At 42.0% G+C, this 19809-nt stretch overlaps 1 protein-coding gene across 2 annotated transcripts in view; it reads left to right on the top strand.

Moving 5' to 3' along the window:
• LOC124556602 overlaps positions 1-19809 on the top strand; it is a 290905-nt gene that overhangs the window by 100305 nt on the left and 170791 nt on the right. Inside the window, exon 1 of one of the 2 annotated variants that reach the window (XM_047130569.1) lies at positions 3658-3779. The exons of the other annotated variant lie outside the window; for it this stretch is intronic. The gene's annotated coding sequence lies outside the window, so the exon portion shown is untranslated. Of the gene's footprint in view, positions 1-3657; positions 3780-19809 lie in introns of those variants that run through there. 2 annotated transcript variants of the gene reach the window in all.

The raw sequence follows: 19809 nt of genomic DNA, 5'->3' as shown, positions 1-19809 counted from the left end.
CAACTGCGCCAGACAGTTGTTGTCTTAGATAGGTGTTGCCGACCACAGCGCCGTATTCTGCCTGTTTACATACATACCTCAGTATTTGAATTCGCGTGCCTGTACTAGTTTCTTTGGCGCTTCAGTGTACTAATTGGGTTGTTTTGGGGGAGGAGGCCAGTCGGCGAGGTCATCGGTCTCATCGGATTAGGGAAGGACGGGGAAGGAAGTCGGCCGTGCCCTTTCAAAGGAACCATCCCAGCATTTGCCTGGAGCGATTTAGGGAAATCACGGAAAACCTAAATCAAGATGGCAGCACGCGGGATTGAACCGTCGTCCTCCCGAATGCGAGTCCAGTGTGCTAGCCACTGCGCCACCTCGCTCGGTCAGTGTACTATACCTGCTACTTTTCGCCGGGGGTAGGTAGGACTATCCCGTGCATGCGTACCCCGGTTGTATATTCTATTGCTTTACTTCAACTAATGGAAGCACAACAGATTTGTTTCACTTGGATGAATGAACGGATAGCTCAGTAACCAAAGAGTTCAGTTGAAACACCGAATGCGTGATTGAGCAAACAGAAAAACTACAGCCTTGTTTCACTTGAAAAAGAAGTCTTCCGAAGTAAGAGTGATTTCAGGTGTTCCGCAGGGGAGTGTCGAAGGACCGTTGCTATTCACAATATACATAAATGACCTTGTGGATGATATCGGAAGTTCACTGAGGCTTGTTGCGGATGATGCTGTGGTATATTGAGAGGTTGTAACAATGGAAAATTGTACTGAAATGCAGGTGGATCTGCAGCGAATTGACGCATGGTGCAGAGAATGGCAATTGAATCTCAATGTAGACAAGTGTAATGTGCTGCGAATACGTAGAAAGAAAGATCCCATATCATTTAGCTACAATATAGCAGGTCAGCAACTGGAAGCAATTAATTCCATAAATTATCTGGGAGTACGCATTAGGAGTGATTTAAAATGGAATGATCATATAAAGTTGATCGTCGGTAAAGCAGATTCATTGGAAGAACCCTTAGTAAATGCAATCCGAAAACAAAGGAAGTAGGTTACAGTACGCTTGTTCGCCCACTGCTTGAATACTGCTCAGCAGTGTGGCATCCGTACCAGATAGGGTTGATAGAAGAGAGAGAGAAGATCCAACGGAGAGCAGCGCGCTTCGTTACAGGATCATTTAGTAATCGCAAAAGCGTTACGGAGATGATAGATAAACTCCAGTGGAAGACTCTGCAGGAGAGACGCTCAGTAGCTCGGTACGGGCTTCTGTTGAAGTATCGAGAACATACCTTCGCCGAGGAGTCAAGCAGTATATTGCTCCCTCCTACGTATATCTCGCGAAGAGACCATGAGGATAAAATGAGAGAGATTAGAGCCCACACAGAGACATACCGACAATCCTTCTTTCCACGAACAATACGAGACTGGAATAGAAGGGAGAACCAATAGAGGTACTCAAGGTACCCTCCTCCACACACCGTCAGGTGGCTTGCGGAGTATGGATGTAGATGTAGATGTAGAAAAGAAAGAACGAATAATTCAGTCAATACGCAATACTACAACGCAACGGATCGACTGTTTTTATTCGGTTGCTCCCATACACTGGTTTCACTCAAAAGAATGGATGAATAGTTAAACCGAAACGTAAAGCTACAATAGAGTGATTCGACTGTTTCTTAACAACTGATTCAATCGATTGTTTCTGGACTGTGCGGCTGGTCCCGGGAGAGGTTCGAGTCCGCCCTCGGGCATGGGTGTGAGTGTTTGTCCTTCGTATAATTTAGGTTAAGTAGCGTGTAAGCTTAGGGACTGATGACCTTTGCAGTTAAGTCCCATAAGATTTCACACACATTTGTACATTTGAATCGAGTGTTTGCATTCGGTTGTTCCCATCACAACACAGCATCCCGCGAACTTCACAGTTATTGAAGCCAAAGTTCTTTGTGGTCAATTCCACTCGGCCGCCTTAACGTGCTACGTCTTCCATGCAGAAAAACAAAGTGCGGGAGACGAAAGCTCCTCTGGCCTTTTTAACGCCTCCGATCTTGTCAGCGTCGCCTGTCCCTCGCGAGGGAAACAATACAAGAAAAAGAAGCAGCTCGGGTCGGCTGGTAGGTGAGGTTCCCGGAATACAACGTCCTAAGACCTCATTCCGTGACCAGGTCTGTCTGTTAAACAGAAGGGTCCTGAAAATTTAAATCGGGGCTCACCTGATCTTTATTTGCAATGATCGACGCCACTTGTAATAAATTTGAATCTCATTGTGTATACATGACACGTCCAGCGAAGAATTACCCGAAATTAGCGCGGTTACAAAGTACTCGTATTCTAACTACCTCATTCCTTGTTCTCTCCTCAAAGAGGAACATACCTAAATGCACAATTGTTAACTAAAAGTTTATCAAATCCTAATTAATTCGAACTGTAAGTACAATATTTTTCAGGTTAAAGTTAACCCCAGCCTGTGTTACATTTACAACTGAAAAGCACAAAGTTGTGCATGATCTGCAGTATTATTTTATTTCGTAAGGCGGTTCTCGACTTACGAGGCTAAGGCTGTTAGCTTTAGTCTGATGATGACCTTGTAAGCCGAAAACCGGTTAAAGAAATAAATTAAGGCTGTAAAGCATCCACAATTTTGTGATTTTCATTTATAATCATGAAGTTGTTCTACCGAGCAGGGATGGAAGAATTAATTAACATGTGTTCCAATATATTGTTAGAAGGTGGTGCCCACAGCTCGTAAATATTTGAAGAACGTCATGATTTACCGCCAAGAGCTGCTGATAAAATTTCTTTATTGAACAACCAGTTTTGGTTCACTGACCATCATCAGTTTCATAAAAGCATTTACAATATCATGCTAGACGATATAAAATCAGTCGCTTCAGGTAATAAAATCCATGAACTCGTCACTGTTTCAGATAGTAATATAAATTACATCGTCGACCTCAAAATGTGCTAGGCAGTGCGCTCCTTCATGCTATATCAATAGTCAGCATTAACGCTTCGAGCGGAGGCATTCTACGTACTCATATATTACATGCTCCTATACTAGGCTATATATGCAGATTGCCTTCGTTCGTCGCATTAATACTGATTATTGTTATAGCATGAAGGAGTGCTTAATCTTTCACATTTTATGATCGGCGAAGTAATTTGCATTACTGTGTGACAATAGGGCCGCATTCATGGATTTTATAGTCTCTTTCCATTGATTTTGCATCACCCAGTATGATGTTCTAATTGTTTTTATGAACCTGATGATGGTCTATGAACCGAAGTTGGTTGTTCAATACAGAATTTTTTCCAGTAGCTCTTGGCGGTAAATCATTACGTTCTTCAAACATATGTTCCATTTTGTCAGTGACCAATCTGGTACTGTTATATTATACGGTGGTTTTGTTAACTTTAACACACAAATGGAGAAATTAACGGTATTACGAGCCCAAAGCTAGTGCAAGACTTGAAATCATTCCAAACATGGTGGAAATCTGTTCGAGGGTAGAAAATTACTTATATAATTTTAGTACATAGAGATTTTCAATTATATTACTGATTTGTCTTTTGCTTTAATTCAGGTAAATTATGCAGTACTTTGTGATTTTATCTTTTTCTAGTTTCGAACTCATTTTCGACATTGCAGGTGATAAAAACCTAAGAGAGTAGCAACTATTTACTCAAGTCGTGACGAATTACGTGGTCTGCCTCCATATGACAGCGGCACAAAGCTAATCAGTCTTTGAACCTAATGCTAGTTGTAAGGCTGCTGCAAATAAAAAGGCAAGTACAACATGAGACATTTGTTAGCTGTATAGAATGTAATAGATTAGAACAGAGTAACGCCACTTTAGTGTATATGTACATAATGAACTACTAAACTAAAACTAGAATTATTTTATCCCTTGATACTTAAGCAAATCACTATATACGTTACACTAGATGTATTCTTACGGGGATATGTTTGCATGGTTTATATCATAAATTAAGTTTGATTCATTTGCCTAATATATATCTAAGTGGTTCATTACCTAAGTAGACCATAAATTTGGTCGACTATGAGTTATCAGTCGAATGCTATTCTCTGTATAGTGCTTCATCTTACTATGCTTACTTGACATATCACATTAAATAATATTGTTAATTACTGTTGTTTACTTTGCCTTACAAAAAAGTAAGCACTATGCTATGGACAAAAAAACATAGTAACAACTGTTGTAGATGATGACTACCATAACAAACTTAATGTAGTATTGTTAATATGTGCAGTCATTTTACCTCAGTAGCTGCTTCCAAAATGCTTTATCACATACATAAGAAAAATTCCACCTTTTGCAACTGAATGTTTTTGTGTACGACACATGTTTTTCCTATACATGCTAGGTGTCTTCAATGTTCTACAATACAAAGAAACTAATTTAATTGTACATATTTTATGCGAGAACTTGTGAGGCGGCGGGTTGAAATAATTTTGCTTTTATACTGGTTTGTATAAGTTGTATACGCCGTCTTACTCACGCAAGCCTGGCAACTAATTTAGTGGTCAGCCAGAAAGCGAAGGGAAACATTAGATGAACGTCGGCCGAAGAACCCGAGAGAGAAGCCAATAGGCAGTTTGACAACAAGTGGCCACGAAAGCCTTAACAATTTTGTATACTGACCTTAGTTTCCAGTCTACACGGCCACATTCTGGTCCAGCCCACTGAAAGAAAAGTTTCTATTCTCCTATTTCTTTGCGGGATCAGGACTATGATTTAAATAAAAGTATATCGTTTCAGTTAAAAATTATATTACGTAAAGTTTCTCACGTACAACACTAGGAAATTCACTATGTTCAATTGAAAACAGTTTTTCTATTCTAACAGCACATTTAGCAGTTCAGAGGCGACCCCTACGGTACATTCATACCAGACTGTCTTTCGCCCTGACTAAAATTACTCAAATGAAAGTTTGCAAAAAATGTTCAAAGTTAATACCCGCCATAAAAGTGGAAATAAAGTCACCACTTGCCACGCGGAATTGTAATTCACACGGACGGCACGCTAACAGTTACTCTGCAGAATTTTAAGCGAGACGGTGTACAGTCCTCGCGAGTTCACTATTCGTTTTTACCGAAAAATACGCGCTTTGTCGCGGTTCGGCTCTGACGTCATCCGAGGCAGAGCGCGATCCGACGTTTAACAGACGTGGATCTTACGGTAGCTGAATGCGAAGTGAACCTAACTACTGCCTCTCGGGCTGTGTTTATATAGGTGCCGAAGCGGACGACCGAGGGAATATCTGTTGTTTACGGCTATCTGCATACTGCAGCAACCCCCGAACGAACGCTTTCTAGGGCACATAAACTTTAATAATGTAGTTACAAATTACTTCATAAACCTCTTCATTTTTATTCGTATACAGTTAAGTTGTTTGAACTTACAGAAAAAGTTTCAGCTCGCTAGAATGAAAACTTTGCCTTCTAGAATTTTTATAGTGGAACTAGATCTTTACCTCTGAACCATACCTTTACTAGAATTTAATACTAAAACTCTCAAATGTGGTATATCTCTATTAATTGGTATGTTTTATCATCCATTTTAACCAAAATTCTCTATCATTAAAATTACAAGCACCTAATCTACAACAATTGGATACATTTTAGTTACAAAATTGGTTTTTTCTTAATTACTCGAAAACTATAAGAAGTAGCTTAACGTGGTCTTTCAGTTATTACTTTTGGGGTGAACTGAAGCATAAAACAAATTTTCATGTTTCTAAAGTCCATTATTTCGCGCCTCTCATTTTTCCTAAAACGTGGATTCCGGTGTTAATTTTTGTTATATGGTTTTGGAAAAAACCACTTATTTATGAGCTGTAATTGCACCCTCTGACGAAATTCTGGCTTTCTAGCCTCATTATTTAGCACCACTTACTTTTCTCTTAAAACGACATTTTTACGTGAACTATTAAGTCTAGAACATAAAGACTTGATATTTGGAACATTATAACATTAAACTATATTTTAACAAAGTTTTAAACATAAATTTTGATTTTTAATTTCATACTTAATTGTGGTGCAATACTTGCTCGCTACGCGCAGACGCGTTTAAAGTTAACGTGGCGCTACTAGCAGTGAACTGAGGTAAGTCCCGGAACACTCGCTCGCCTCTGTATCTCACACATGATACAGCGCTTGGTTTGCTTCAGACTGTAGTGATTCTTGGCAGCTTACTCAAATCTAACTATTTCTGTTTACAAGTATACACTGAGGTGACACACGTGATGATGCAAAAGCAGCGTTGATAAAAAAAACACCACCTAATATCTACAATTACTGAGGCCGCGTAACTCTAGTTATGAAAGAAAGTTCTGCAGAAATACTGTCATCCAATTTTATCAGGCAGTAAGAAAATGGATTGGCCTCTCAAAAATAATTTCCGAAATTTCCACACACCAATGTTTATTTTGTCCTTGATAACCAAAGAAAAAGGTACTATTCAGTCCACATTTAAACTACTGGCTATTTCCTTCTAGTTCACAATTCATACACACATTTCACACGCACAGCAGCCAGAAATCTGTCCAAACTCGACCCAAATAAAACAACTTTTCACAGTCATTAATTTCACCACTAATATGAGTTATTACATTCGGTCCTTCTTGTGGATTTCTAAGAAAGAAACTGCTCGCCAAAAATGCTCTGTAGTTGAATACTGAAACATGCCATGTGGATTCCATGGAGGCCAATATTTCACAAGCGAATATCTGTCCAACAGATTTAGTCAAAATCTCTGAAATTTCGCCAAGCAGTCCTCACCAAGAACTGCTATTAACTTAGCTCACCAATAACTCAAACACTAAGTAATTCTTCATCTTACACATTATTTTTACTGGCATTAATAACATAACCGTCCGCGTTCAAAGCTGGCGAGCGGCTTCCTTCTTCCAGCTTCACTCCCAGTATGACTATCAGGTAACGAGCGGGAACCGCCGATTCTGATTGGCTCACCATACTGACTGCCAATCAGAATACTCGCTTGTGATCATACTCGCACCGAAACTGGTCTGCCCCAATCCTTACACACAGACGCATTTGTGTCAATCTGACATACGAATATTATAGTAATGTTTAATAAACAAAAACGAAAAGACAATAATTCTGGAAATATTCTTTAGATACAGATTTTACTCCAGCTGCCTTTCTGGCTGCACTGTTACAATAGCAATCACACCTAGACATACGTCATCAGCAAAGTGTGTAAATCCCCTAGGATCATTTCCCCACAACAGGCTTGTGTAACTCTTGCACGTTACTTAAGACGGTGTATAATGCAATATTGAAATTTGACGAATGTCCCACACACACACACACACACTCTCATTTACTCACAGGCTCACATAACACATAATAAATCACCATCTTTCTCCTCTGAATGCGAAAATATTTTATTGACGCCAACCTACGTAGGAAGAAATGACCCACCAGAATAAAATAGAGAAATCAGAGGTAGTACGGAAAAATTTAAATGTTCATTTTTCTCACGCCCTGTCCGTGAGTGGAGCGGCATTGAAATAGTCCGAAGGTGATTCGATCAACCCTCTGCCACACACATAAGTCTGAATATCAGAGTGGTCATGCAAATGTACATACCCCATATGATCGTACTTTCGATAAAAAGCGTATTGTGTGGCACTGAGTGATATGCCTTTCAAGAAACTGCGTCTACCAGACTGCCATGAACGATGTCATGTGAGAAAAGGTCGAATTGAGTTTCACATGATCGATGTTTTCAGAATCCATGCTGGTTGGCATGGAGGAGATCGTTTTGTTCGAGATAACTTATTGAGCTCAGAATATGTTCTAAGATTCTATAATAAATCGATGTTAAGGCTATTGGACGGCAGTTTTGTGGATCATTTCTGCTGTCCTTTTTGCAGATGAGTGTGACCTGTGCTTTCTTCCAATCTCCGGGCAAAGTTTTTTATTCGAGGTTTCTTCGGTATGTTATGGTTAAAAGAGTGCTAAATCAGCCACAAATTCGATGTAGAATCTGATAGCGATTCCATCCGCCCCTGAAGGTTTGTTCACTTTTAACTTCAGCTGTTTCTCAACGCCACTGATACTAATACCTATTTCACTCATGTTTGTATTATAGGATCATTAATTGGGGCAATATTCCTCCTTTTTTTTTTATAAAGGATCATTTGAAAACGGATTTAAGCATCTTTGCCTTTGTTTTGTTACCTTCAATTTCAGTTATTATCCCGTCCGTTTATCACTCTCTGAACGCGAACTTTTATGCCACTAACTGCCTTTACATACGGCCAGAATTTCATTGAGTTTTGTGAAAGATATATCGGTAATATTCTGCTACGGTACTCACTGGAGCCACACTCACTGAGCTTATAACACCCAAACGCTTTTCATTCAGCAGCACGCTATCTATAGTCCTACTTTTCGTTTTACATCTATTACGCAGTAGTATATGTTTCCTTCGAAGTTTCTTTGCAGTGACTATGTACCATGGTGGGTTCCTCATATCACGAACTGTTATGTTAGATACATAATATCAGTCCAGTGCATGTTCAAATATTCTTTTAAACTTGAGCCATGGTTTCTCTACATACTCGTGTCCTGAATTAAAGTTTCAAGTTCCACAGCAAGATATGACACTACAGCTTCCTTGTCTAGTTTACGCAACATACTGGGTGTCCCAGGAGAAATGGTTAATATTGAGTGATGTGGCAGGAACGATCATTCGAAGCGTTTTAGTAAGCATGTGCTCTAGAATGAATACCTTCAGAGCTATGAGCTTTTCTCCATCTTTGATACTGCGAAACAAATCTCTTATAGTGCAAGCTTTCATATTGTGGGAGGAGGCAGTATGTACCAAAACAAGAACAAATTGTCTAGCAAACGTAGGGAAGTAGTGTGCAACAAAACAAGAAAAAAATTCTAATAAAAATGGGCTCTCACATGCGAATCTTAAGAGCTATGGGCACTTCTTCAGTAGAAGAGATGTATTTCACAGTAGCGAAGATAGACTAGTGCTCACAGATCTTAAGGTATGCACTTTAGAAACCATGTTTACTGGGCGCTTTTTTCTCGTTTTAGTCCATACTACCGCCTTTCAAAATATGGAAAGCAAAAAAGTTGCAGTACAAGTGATTTGTTTCCCAGTACCGAAGATGAAGAAGTGCTCATAGTTCTTAAGATAAGAGTTTTAGAGCCATGTTTACTAGACCTTTTTGCTTCGAATGGTCGTTCTTGTCGTATCCCTAAATATTGACAACTCCTCCTGGGGCACCCTGTATAAATCTTTCTACTTGTTACAGTCGCCTGGTAGAGATATCCAGGCCCATGAACGACGCACACTCAAGCAATCGATTAGATAAAGGGCGAGTGCTTCAAATAGATGCTTGATTTGTAAAAAGAGCGGAGAATTCAATAGAATTCTATCACAAGCTGGCCGGCATGAGCAGGCCATTAGATATCTCGGCAGTGGGGTGGTATAGAGACGGTCCTAGTGAGGACTTGACGAAGGATAGACTTGGTGAGACACACTGGTGAGCTTACGTCGGCTGCGGGCGCAGCCGCAGTCTCCCACGTGCTGTCTGCCCACTGTCTCCCAGTAACGACACGCACTGAGCACTCCCGTCACAGTCGCCCTGCCTATTTCTCTCTTACTCCCTGTAACAATTACCAAAATACCTGACAGGCTTCCATCGAAATAATGAGCATATTATTGTTTTAGCATGTCAGTCTTAGGGATGGATATACACTATGTGATCAAAAGTATCCGGACACCCAGAAAAAAATATGTTTTTCATATTAGGTGGATTGTCCTGCCACCTACTGCCAGCTACTCCACATCAGCGACCTCAGTAGTCATTAGACATCGTGAGAGAGGAGAATGGGGCGCTCCGCAGAACTCACGGACTTCGATCTTGGTCAGATGATTAGGTGTCACTTTTGTCATATGTCTGTACGCGAGATTTCCACACTCCTAAACATCCCTGGGTCCACTGTTTCCGATGTGATAGTGAAGTGGAAACGTGAAGGGACACGTGTAGCACAAAAGGGAACGGGTCGACCTCGTCTCTTGATTGACAGAGACCATCGACAGTTGAAGAGGGTCGTAATGTGTAATAGGTAGACATATATCCAGACCATCACACAGGAAGTCAAAACTGCAACAGGATCCACTGCAAGTACTATGACAGTTAGGCGGGAGGTGAGAAAACTTGGATTTCATGGTCGAGCGGCAGCTCATAAGCCACACATCACGCCGGTAAATGCCAAACGACGCCCCGCTTGGTGTAAGGAGCGTAAACATTGGACGATTGAACAAAAGAATAACGTTGTGTGGAGTGACGAATCACGGTACACAATGTGACGATCCGATGGCAGGGTGTGGGTATGGCGAATGGCCGGTGCACGTCATCTGCCAGCGTGTGTAGAGCCAACAGTAAAATTCGCAGGCGGTGGTGTTATGGTGTGGTCGTGTTTTTCATGGAAGGGGCGTGCACCCCTTGTTGTTTTGCGTGGCGCTATCACAGAACAGGCCTACATTGATGTTTTAAGCACCTTCTCGTTTCCCACTATTGAAGAACAATTCAGGGATGGTCATTACATCTTTCACCACGATCGAGCACATGTTAATAATACACGGCCTGTGGCGGAGTGGTTACACGACAATAACATCCCTGTAATTGACTGGCCTGCACAGAGTCCTGATCTGAATCCTATAGAGCACCTTTGGGATGTTTCGGAACGCCGACTGCGTGCCAGGCCTCACCGACCGACATCGATACCTCTCCTCAGTGCAGCACTCCGTAAAGAATGGGCTGCCATTTCCCAAGAAACCTTCCAGCACCTGATTGAACGTATGCCTGCGAGAGTGGAAGCTGTCATCAAGGCTACGGGTGGGCGAATACCATACTGAATTCCAGCATTACCGATGGAGGGCGCCACGAATTTGTAAGCCATTTTCAGCCAGGTGTCCGGATACTTTTGATCACATAGTGTACATTCGTCTTTTTGTAATGCTGACTATGATAAGGTATACGAAGGTAATTACCATGGTTAGAAACGCTTTAAAAAATGTTTGTGACGTAATCTATTTACATTCTTAATCCCTTTACATTTTGTTACAAGCTATCTTCTGTACATCATGAGCTACATTTAAAATATTTAACTGCCAGACCGGTATTCGGGTGTGCAGCCAATCGCAGTGGCATCTGACACAGAGGACAAAGGACATGATACAATCGATATCTATAACATAATAACATTTGTGTAGCTGACAGTAGAAAAATAGGTTACTCATATGTTATGGATTTTCATATCACCCAGCATGATTGTCAATTATAAAATTCGCATGAAGTCAAAACGAAGTGGCTCTAGAAACACGGAACCCAATTAATATTTAAAATCTTATTATAGCCGTGTCTATGTGATCATGATAGGCTCCAGCGTATATCCCATCTCACAGTTTGCTGGTCGCGGCGAGAACATTGTACAATCGTTAAACGAAAAAAGTCCACGCCAAAAGTCCCGCTCACACTTTACACCATTGTTACGGAACGAAAACATAAAATTGGTGGATGGCCAAGGAGTCCACTTAACAGGTCTCTTGTTATCTTTGAGATCCTCCATACATCTGTGACATGCACTGACATATGGACTGAAAACCGCCCTTGAACAGTTAGCATGCAAGGCTACGATATACCGGGTGTCTCTCTTAAGAGCCGTCAGACGTATTTTCCTGGTGCTTCGGCAGATATTTGCAATTTCGTTTTTACATTGTGTAACTGAAGTCAGCCCAAACACTTACTGCTCGTCGCGTCTTTCATGCGATAGTGTCAACAGAAAACGTCGCTTTGTTTCCCATTGCAAACAAAATTATTTTTAAATCGGAATTGTAGTTGCCCGTTGGATAGGGCGCTCCCAGATTAGTATATTCTGATATGCGTTTTGTCGATATGCACTAACTGTGACAGTAAAAACGTAGGATAAACAGCAATCCAGCAGCGACTCAGTGGAGCTACATCATGGCGGTAGCAGTCAGCCAGCCCAGGGTGGTGCTCTCGCTGCTGCAGCACTGGTTATTCTTCGAGTTTAATTGTCCCTGTAATGCATATCGGTGAAACAAATATCGCACTACTCTAATCTGAGACCACTCTATCGAATTAATACCTAAAATCTCCGCTTAAGAATCATTCTGAGCCGGCACGGTAGCTCAGCGTGTTCGGTCAACACCGACTCAAAGGAAGGCCTCGGCGCTTGTTGGTGACGTCACGTCAGCTAGGCACGGCGAACGCCAGGTCTGTTGCAGGGAGAAACGCCTGGGCGTGCTTATCACTATAAATCTCTTATTTTTGGACAAAATGTTTGGTATTGTTTTGGATTCTGCAGTTTTATTTAGATGAAAGATTTTCTTACTATCGTAAAGCTACAAATGAAGATCATAGTTCTGTATTACTGAATCCTGTCGAAACAAACGTAGATCAATATGAGAAGATGCTTTGCCCCATTGCAAGCTTCGGAAATTTTACATTCAAGTAACTATATTTACTTGATCCATTTTGTTATCGAAACTTACTCCAACCCCCTTACAATGAACTCGTTTCTTTTATTTATTTATTTTCGTTTGACATCATCACTGGAAATGTGAACTAATTTACATGTGTAAATGTTCAACTGTTACCGGTCATTAGATTACAGTCGTTTTCAACGAAAGGAATTTTAAACAGGAAACAAAATAGCTTCATACATCGAAAATACAGCTGAGCTTAAACTTTTTTAAACATGCACATTAGAAAAGATAAATATTCCCCTCTTGCAACTGAAAGGAGAAACTTTATAAGATAAAAAAAATTTATTTGATAAAACAAGTATCTCTCTTTGCCTCTTCTTAACATTCAGTGCTCCTCACCCCATAGTCAACCAAGATACCTAAAGAAGAGCACCAATATGTTCACAGTTTCTTGTAAAAGCAACCCAGTACAAACGTAACTTCTCCAGAATTACAAGTAAGGTAAAGAAGCACGAATTCTGTTGCTGCTGGACCATGAAGTTGTTTTTGTATGTCAATCCTTAACCCTTTCCACTCTGTCCCGCACAATCGTGCGGGTTCGGTAATAAAATTTTTCGTGGTTCAGCTGCATCACGTTTCTGCGTCACTCCAGACTGCAGCGATGGTGCGAGCTCCCGGCTTCCGTTTGGCAGCTGTGTTATTTCATACTGTGACCACCAGAGCGCAACAGGTCATTTAAAACTTTAATGACAAGGCAAAGCCATGCGTTACTGAAATAAATGCATTTTGTTTTCCTATATTTCGTTTATTTAAGGAAATTCCTGAATCATTTTGGACTGAGAATGTATCACTTAAGGTGTGTAAGGTTTCTAGACACTTTCTTGAAATGCTATTTTGAGTGGCACGATAATGCTGGTGACTTCTTGAACGCGAATTTTTTCAGTATTTTTACCTCATTCTATACGTAATAATGTATGGTGATTGGTACATATCAGAAAACGTTTTAAGAAATTTTCTCTCAGGGTGGAAAGGGTTAAAACAGGTGGAAATTTAAGTTCAGGAGTACACTATTTGTTAAGAAGTGTAATGAATTGCACAATTAATTGATTGCAGAAATCTCTCAGAACAATGTGTGTTGGTCAACTACCGCCAATAGTTTCACATTTTCCTGTGTCAGAGAGGGAGACACCACCTTTTGAGTATGCCTGCAACAGACTTGGCGTTCACCGTGCCTAGCTGACGTGACGTCACGAACAAGCGCCGAGGCCTTCCTTTGAGTCGGTGTTGGTTCGGTCAGAGGATTAGCTGCCCTCTGTAGAAAAAAAAAAACTGAGTTAATCGAGCAACGACGAACTTAAACGGGTGTCTTACGACCTCCGCCCCGAGCAGATGCAATGAACGAAAGCAAACAAAATTAGATTAAAAAATAAAACAGATAGAATGTCAATCTTAAGGGCCCGGGTTCAATTCTCGACTGGGTCAGAGAATTGGGTTGTTTTGGGGGAGGAGACCAGGTAGCGAGGCCATCGGATTTCATCGGATTAGGGAAGGGTGAGGAAGGAAGTCGGCCGTGCCCTTTGAAAGGAACCATCCCGGCATTTGCCTGAAACGATTTAGGGAAATCACGGAAAACCTAAATCAGGACGACGGGACGAGGGATTGAACCGTCGTCCTCCCGAATGCGAGTCCAGTGTGCTAGCCACTGTGTCACCTCGCTCGGTGAGATCGGAGATTTTCTCCGCTCAGGGACTGGGTGTTGTGTTGTCCTAATCATCATCATTTCATTACCATCGACGCGCAAGTCGCCGAAGTTGCCTCAAATCAAAAGACTTGCACCCGGCGAACGGTCTACCCGACGGGAGGCCCTAGTCACACGACATTATAATTTGTTCGTAACGGGAAACAAACCGACGCTTTTCGTCGACGCCGGGTGTCTGATGAAAGACGTGATGAGCACCATTTGTCTGGGTTGATCCCAGATACTCAATGCAAAACCGAAGTTTTATATATCTGCTGAAACACCAGAGAAAATGCTCCTGACGACTTTTAGGGTAGACATCCTGTACAATGTATTCAAGGGTAGGATATATAAAAGGGTAAAACTGATGTTAACTGTCACGAAGAACATACTGAGCAAGACCAAGGATACCAGTCTGGCAATTAAATATTTTACCTGAAGCTCATGGTGTATAGCAAGAAGTCATTTAACAAATACTGACAAGTTCCTTAACACCGAACACACAAGACGTTCATTTTTTATTGCTTTGCAAATGTCGCGCTCAAATTCAATTATAATTAAGAGAAGTAACCTAAAAAAATTAATAGAAATAAAGCGCCCAACATGGAACCTCAATAAAATCCATCACTACGCTCTCCATAGGTATGATGACAAATTACGTGCGGAACATGGAAAGGTGAGTGGGTATGTATGTAAATGTTTCTACAACTGGCGCTCAGTGTCATCCATAATCTGGTTAGATGACATGGAAAACCGTCTATGGTCTTTTCAGCCAGTGTATTTTGTTCTAACGCTGTATCAAACTCTGAGTCGACCAGATGGGGATGTGTGCATCTGGCACAGAAGCGGCATCCCTATCCACAAGACATCTCCTCACAGTATTGTGATAAACTACCAGTTCGCCCCAAACCGACAGCCTCACGAGGTCGCGGCTTCCAGCTCCTTAAGCCTTTGGCACTGAATGCCCACCATTGCCCTTTGGGTCATCTCCAAAACTAGCGCGGGCCGACACCTGACACGAGACAGAATCCTTACACTTCACTTCAGATCTTGTGGCTCTACAGACACGAGAGGCGCATTGTCACTGTTTCCTGCGGACTGTTCCCGCTGGCTGTGTTTGAGTCCTCGCACCACTTGGCAGTCAGGTTTCCTGGCACCGTTGCTATCGTTGTCCTTGGAGTATCATGTTGCACTTTCTGCGGTGATGTATGCTTATAGTTCCATCTGCGTGTGTGTCTGCAGTAAACCGCGACGCTTCACACTCCTCCCTGAAGGTAGCACTTCGTAGGTAGACAGTGTTTGGGCAACACATCAGCTGCGTCCTTAATCGGGATCTGGGCCCCTGATACGTAGAATATCTTGTTACGGAGTTCGAATTTTAACACACAAACACACCTCATGCACAAAATTGTCATTTACTTCGTTGTGAATTCTGTAAAAATATGAAAGGTAAGACCATGTATTTTAAGGCAGAGTATGCCAGGAATCTTGAGGGAACGAAGTGGTTCAGCCCATTTCACTCTTTATTATCTGGCAGAAGTGAACGGAAAAAAAAGTTCAAATGGCTCTAAGCACTATGGGACTTAACATCTGAGGTCATCAGTCCCCTAGACTTAGAACTACTTAAACCTAACTAACCTAAGGACATCACACACATCCATGCCCGAGGCAGGATTCGAACCTGCGACCGTAGAAGCACCGCGGTTCCGGTCTGAAGCGCCTAGAACCGCCCGGCCACAGCGGCCGGCAGAAGTGAACGCAACTTACGTGTAGTTATTGATGACCCCGCCGGCGCATGCGTATGTGTGGGTGTGGAGAACCGGCTGGCGGGGGGAGGGGGAAGGGGCGGTGATTAGAATGGTGTGCGCTGTAATTCCGCTACGCGAACTACAGTGACTTGCAGCGTACAAAGGTACTCGTAAGCTGCGCATAGGTGGTGCATTTTTTGCATGGCGGAAATGAATTTCTCAGCACTGTAACAATGTATGGACAGTTTAAACAAGAACCCCATTGATTTTTTGCGTCAATTTGTAGGTCTACTACCTTACGACGAAAACAAAGAACAGTCAAATAATTGGTTTGAGTGCCGCCCCCTTAAGCACGAGAAAAATGAACTTGAATTCATGCAGTGAATAGATTGAGTACAGCTTTTTGTAAGATGCAAAACGGGCTCATCTTGTTGATTACCTTGCACAGAGTACGCCAGCAACTGATCAAGTAAATCAATTATCTGTCATTGTGACGGTACACCTACCCACATTGGTGCCTTGTGGACCGGAAACTGTGGGATTGGAGTACGAGGTGTTGGAACATTCACCCTGTTCAGCACATTTGGCACCGGCACGCCTACAGAAATTTGGCGCTGCAAAACATTTTGAGTACAAAGACCTTATAGTAACAGTAGACACGTATTTCCAGTTCTTCCAGGATTGTTTTTATGTACTGGAATCTACTCACCGGAAAACACTAGACAAAGTTTGCTGATTTGTAAGGAGACGTCGCGAAGAAATATATTCTCATCTGAAAAACACAGTTTCTACCTTGTCCTCATACTTATTATTCCTCATGCAACAATTTGACTATGAATATCCAATACTGAGTGCAAAGATATGGAAAAGTAGTTACTTTTCCATGTAAACTGTGTTACATATCGTAGCACTTTTTTCTGTGTCCTATACCTCTTAAATCGACACCTACATTTTTACTGGGCAAGGCACCATACAGTGTAGGGCGAAGGGTACATTTATAGCGACGTAAAGCCTCCCCTCCCCCCGTCCCCAAAGCAACCAGTCGTCTACGCCCCACCATTCTGACCTTTTCTTTGCACGAATGACGCGTGGGATGTACAACTGGCGACAGGTTGTAGTAGTTCAACTAGCTCTAACTCTACCGTCTAGGTAATTTGCTAAAATGGGTTTGAAATGGTGCAATACATTTCTACTCTCTTCGTGGAATGCACATAGACAGAGTTTTAACAATTTGACAATCGATACACGCAGCGCCTCTCTGGTAGCGTCTAGCAGCAGAGTTGAGTTCCGCGGCATTATCGCACTGCGTAACGATCCCGTGACGTAACGCGCTACTCTTCTTTGGTTTCCTCTATCTCTTCTATTAATTCTACTCGGTAAGAGTTCCATATTAACTAGCAATACTCAAGAACCGACCCAACCTTCTTCGTGGATGAACTAAATTTCCTTACGATTCTTTTAATGAGTCTCAATCTGGTATCTAAATTTTGTAGTTTTATGTGGTCATGTTGCCTTAATTCACTCCACACGAATACTCACAATGAACCCCTTGAGTGCGAGGTTCAATCTTTAGTAAGGCTCATTTGAAAGTGTGTTAACAATTGTGACAGGAAAACTATTAGCTGCTAATGACCACCACGTGCATCAAGAGGCTGACAGAAAATGAGCGTCCAGGAGATGCAGAGATCAACCGTCTACAGGATGTCTGTATTATACTTCACAAAATGGACATCGTCGACCTTCAACAAACGTTCAAAACAAACCATTAACTTGCACCATGAACACAGAATGAAAAATGGCGTGCCACAATGATTACAAATGTTCGCGCCATCAGGATCGAAGGCGAACTCCTTGGGAATTACAAACTACGCAGGACGTTCAGCTAGGTATAAACTCTTAAGGAAAGTATATAGAATTATACTGGTGTAACGAGGTGATGAGAAGTGATGGACTGTGATGACATCCAACCGAATGTGAAACAGTCTGTCGTGGAGCTTATCGTGAAACTGGTTATCCTTTAAGACGTAGTTGCAGATAGTGGACATCACACACATCCATGCCCGAGGCAGGATTCGAACCTGCGACCGTAGCGATCGCGCGGTTCCAGACTGAAGCGCTTAGAACCGCTCGGCCACCAGAGGCCGATCGGACCGATTCGGCAGTTTGCTGTGCCTCGTCAAATTGACGCTTTGTTTGAAATTTCTTACGTCTTGCAACTCTGTAGCACTGTCTGAAGTTATGCACCTATCCACTGCTTCCCTTGAAATCACTGTAATCTTTGTCGCGCACAATTTGAAGTGCATAACGTTTCTAGCATTTGTAGACTTAGAGAAAGCTTTTGACACTGTTGACTGGAATACTCTCTTTCAAATTATGAAGGTGGCAGGGGTAAAATACGGGGAGCGAAAGGCTGTTTACAATTTATACAGAAACCAGATGGCAGTCATAAGAGTCGAGAGGCATCAAAGGGAAGCAATGATTGAGAAGGGAGTGTGACAAGGTTGTAGCCTAACTGTACATTGAACAAGCAGTAAAGGAAAATCCATGGAGAAAAAATAAAAACTTGGAGGTTTGCCGACGACATTGTAATTGTGTCAGAGACAGCCAATGACCTGGAAGAGCAGCTGAACGGAATGCACACTGTCTTGAAAGGAGAATATAGGATGAACATCAACAAGTGCAAAACGAGGATAATGGAATGTAGTCGAATTAAGTCAGGTGATACTGAGGGTATTAGAGCAGGAAATGAGACACTTAAGGTAGTAAATGAGTTTTGGTATTTTGGGAGCAAAATAACTTATGATGGTCGAAGTGGAGAGGATATAAAAAAAATGGTTCAAATGTCTCTGAGCACTATGGGACTTAACATCGGAGGTCATCAGTCCCCTAGACTTAGAACTACTTAAACCTAACTAAACTAAGGACATCACACACATCCATGCCGGAGGCAGGATTCGAACCTGCGACCATATCAGCAGTGCGGTTCCGGACTGAAGCCCATAGAACCGCTCGGCCACAACGGCCGGCAGGATATAAAATGTAGACTGGCTACGGCAAAGAAAGCGTTTCTGAAGAAGAGAAATTTGTTAACATCGAGTATAGATTTAAGTGTCAGGAAGTATTTTCTGAAAGTATTTGTATGGAGTGTAGCCACGTATGGAAGTGAAACATGGACGATAAACAGTTTAGACAAGATGAGAATAGAAGCTTTCGAAATGTGGTGCAACTGAAGAATGCTGAAGATTAAATGAGTAGATAACGTAACTATTGAGGAAGTACTGAATAGAATTGGGGAGAAGAGAAATTTGTGGCACAACTTGTCCAGAAGAAGGGATCGGTTGGTAGCACACTTTCTGAGGTATCAAGGGATCACCAATTTAGTACTGGAGGTAAGCGTGGAGGGCAAAAATCGTAGAGGGAGACCAAGAGACGAATAAGCTAAGCAGATTCAGAAGGACGTAGGCTGCAGTAGTAATTCGTAAATGGGCTCAAATGTCTCTGAGCACTATGGGACTTAACTTCTGAGGTCATCAGTCCCCGAGAACTTAGAACTACTTAAACCTAACTAACCTAAGGACATCACACACATCCATGCCCGAGGCAGGATTCGAACCTGCTACCGTAGCGGTCGCGCGGTTCCAGACTATAGCGCCTAGAACCGCTCTTCCACTCTGGCCGGCTATTCGGTAATGAAGAGGCTTGCACAGGATAGAGTGCATCAGATCAGTCTCTGGACTGATGACCACACCAACAACAACGTAGTAGCTCACTCTCATGCACATCCTATAACTTGTATCGAGCAGCCT

Source organism: Schistocerca americana, chromosome X (assembly GCF_021461395.2).
Source record: "Schistocerca americana isolate TAMUIC-IGC-003095 chromosome X, iqSchAmer2.1, whole genome shotgun sequence".
Taxonomy (NCBI): Eukaryota; Metazoa; Arthropoda; class Insecta; order Orthoptera; family Acrididae; genus Schistocerca; species Schistocerca americana.
The sequence above is the reverse complement of the archived record's forward strand: the minus strand, read 5'-3'. Positions and strand labels throughout refer to the sequence as shown.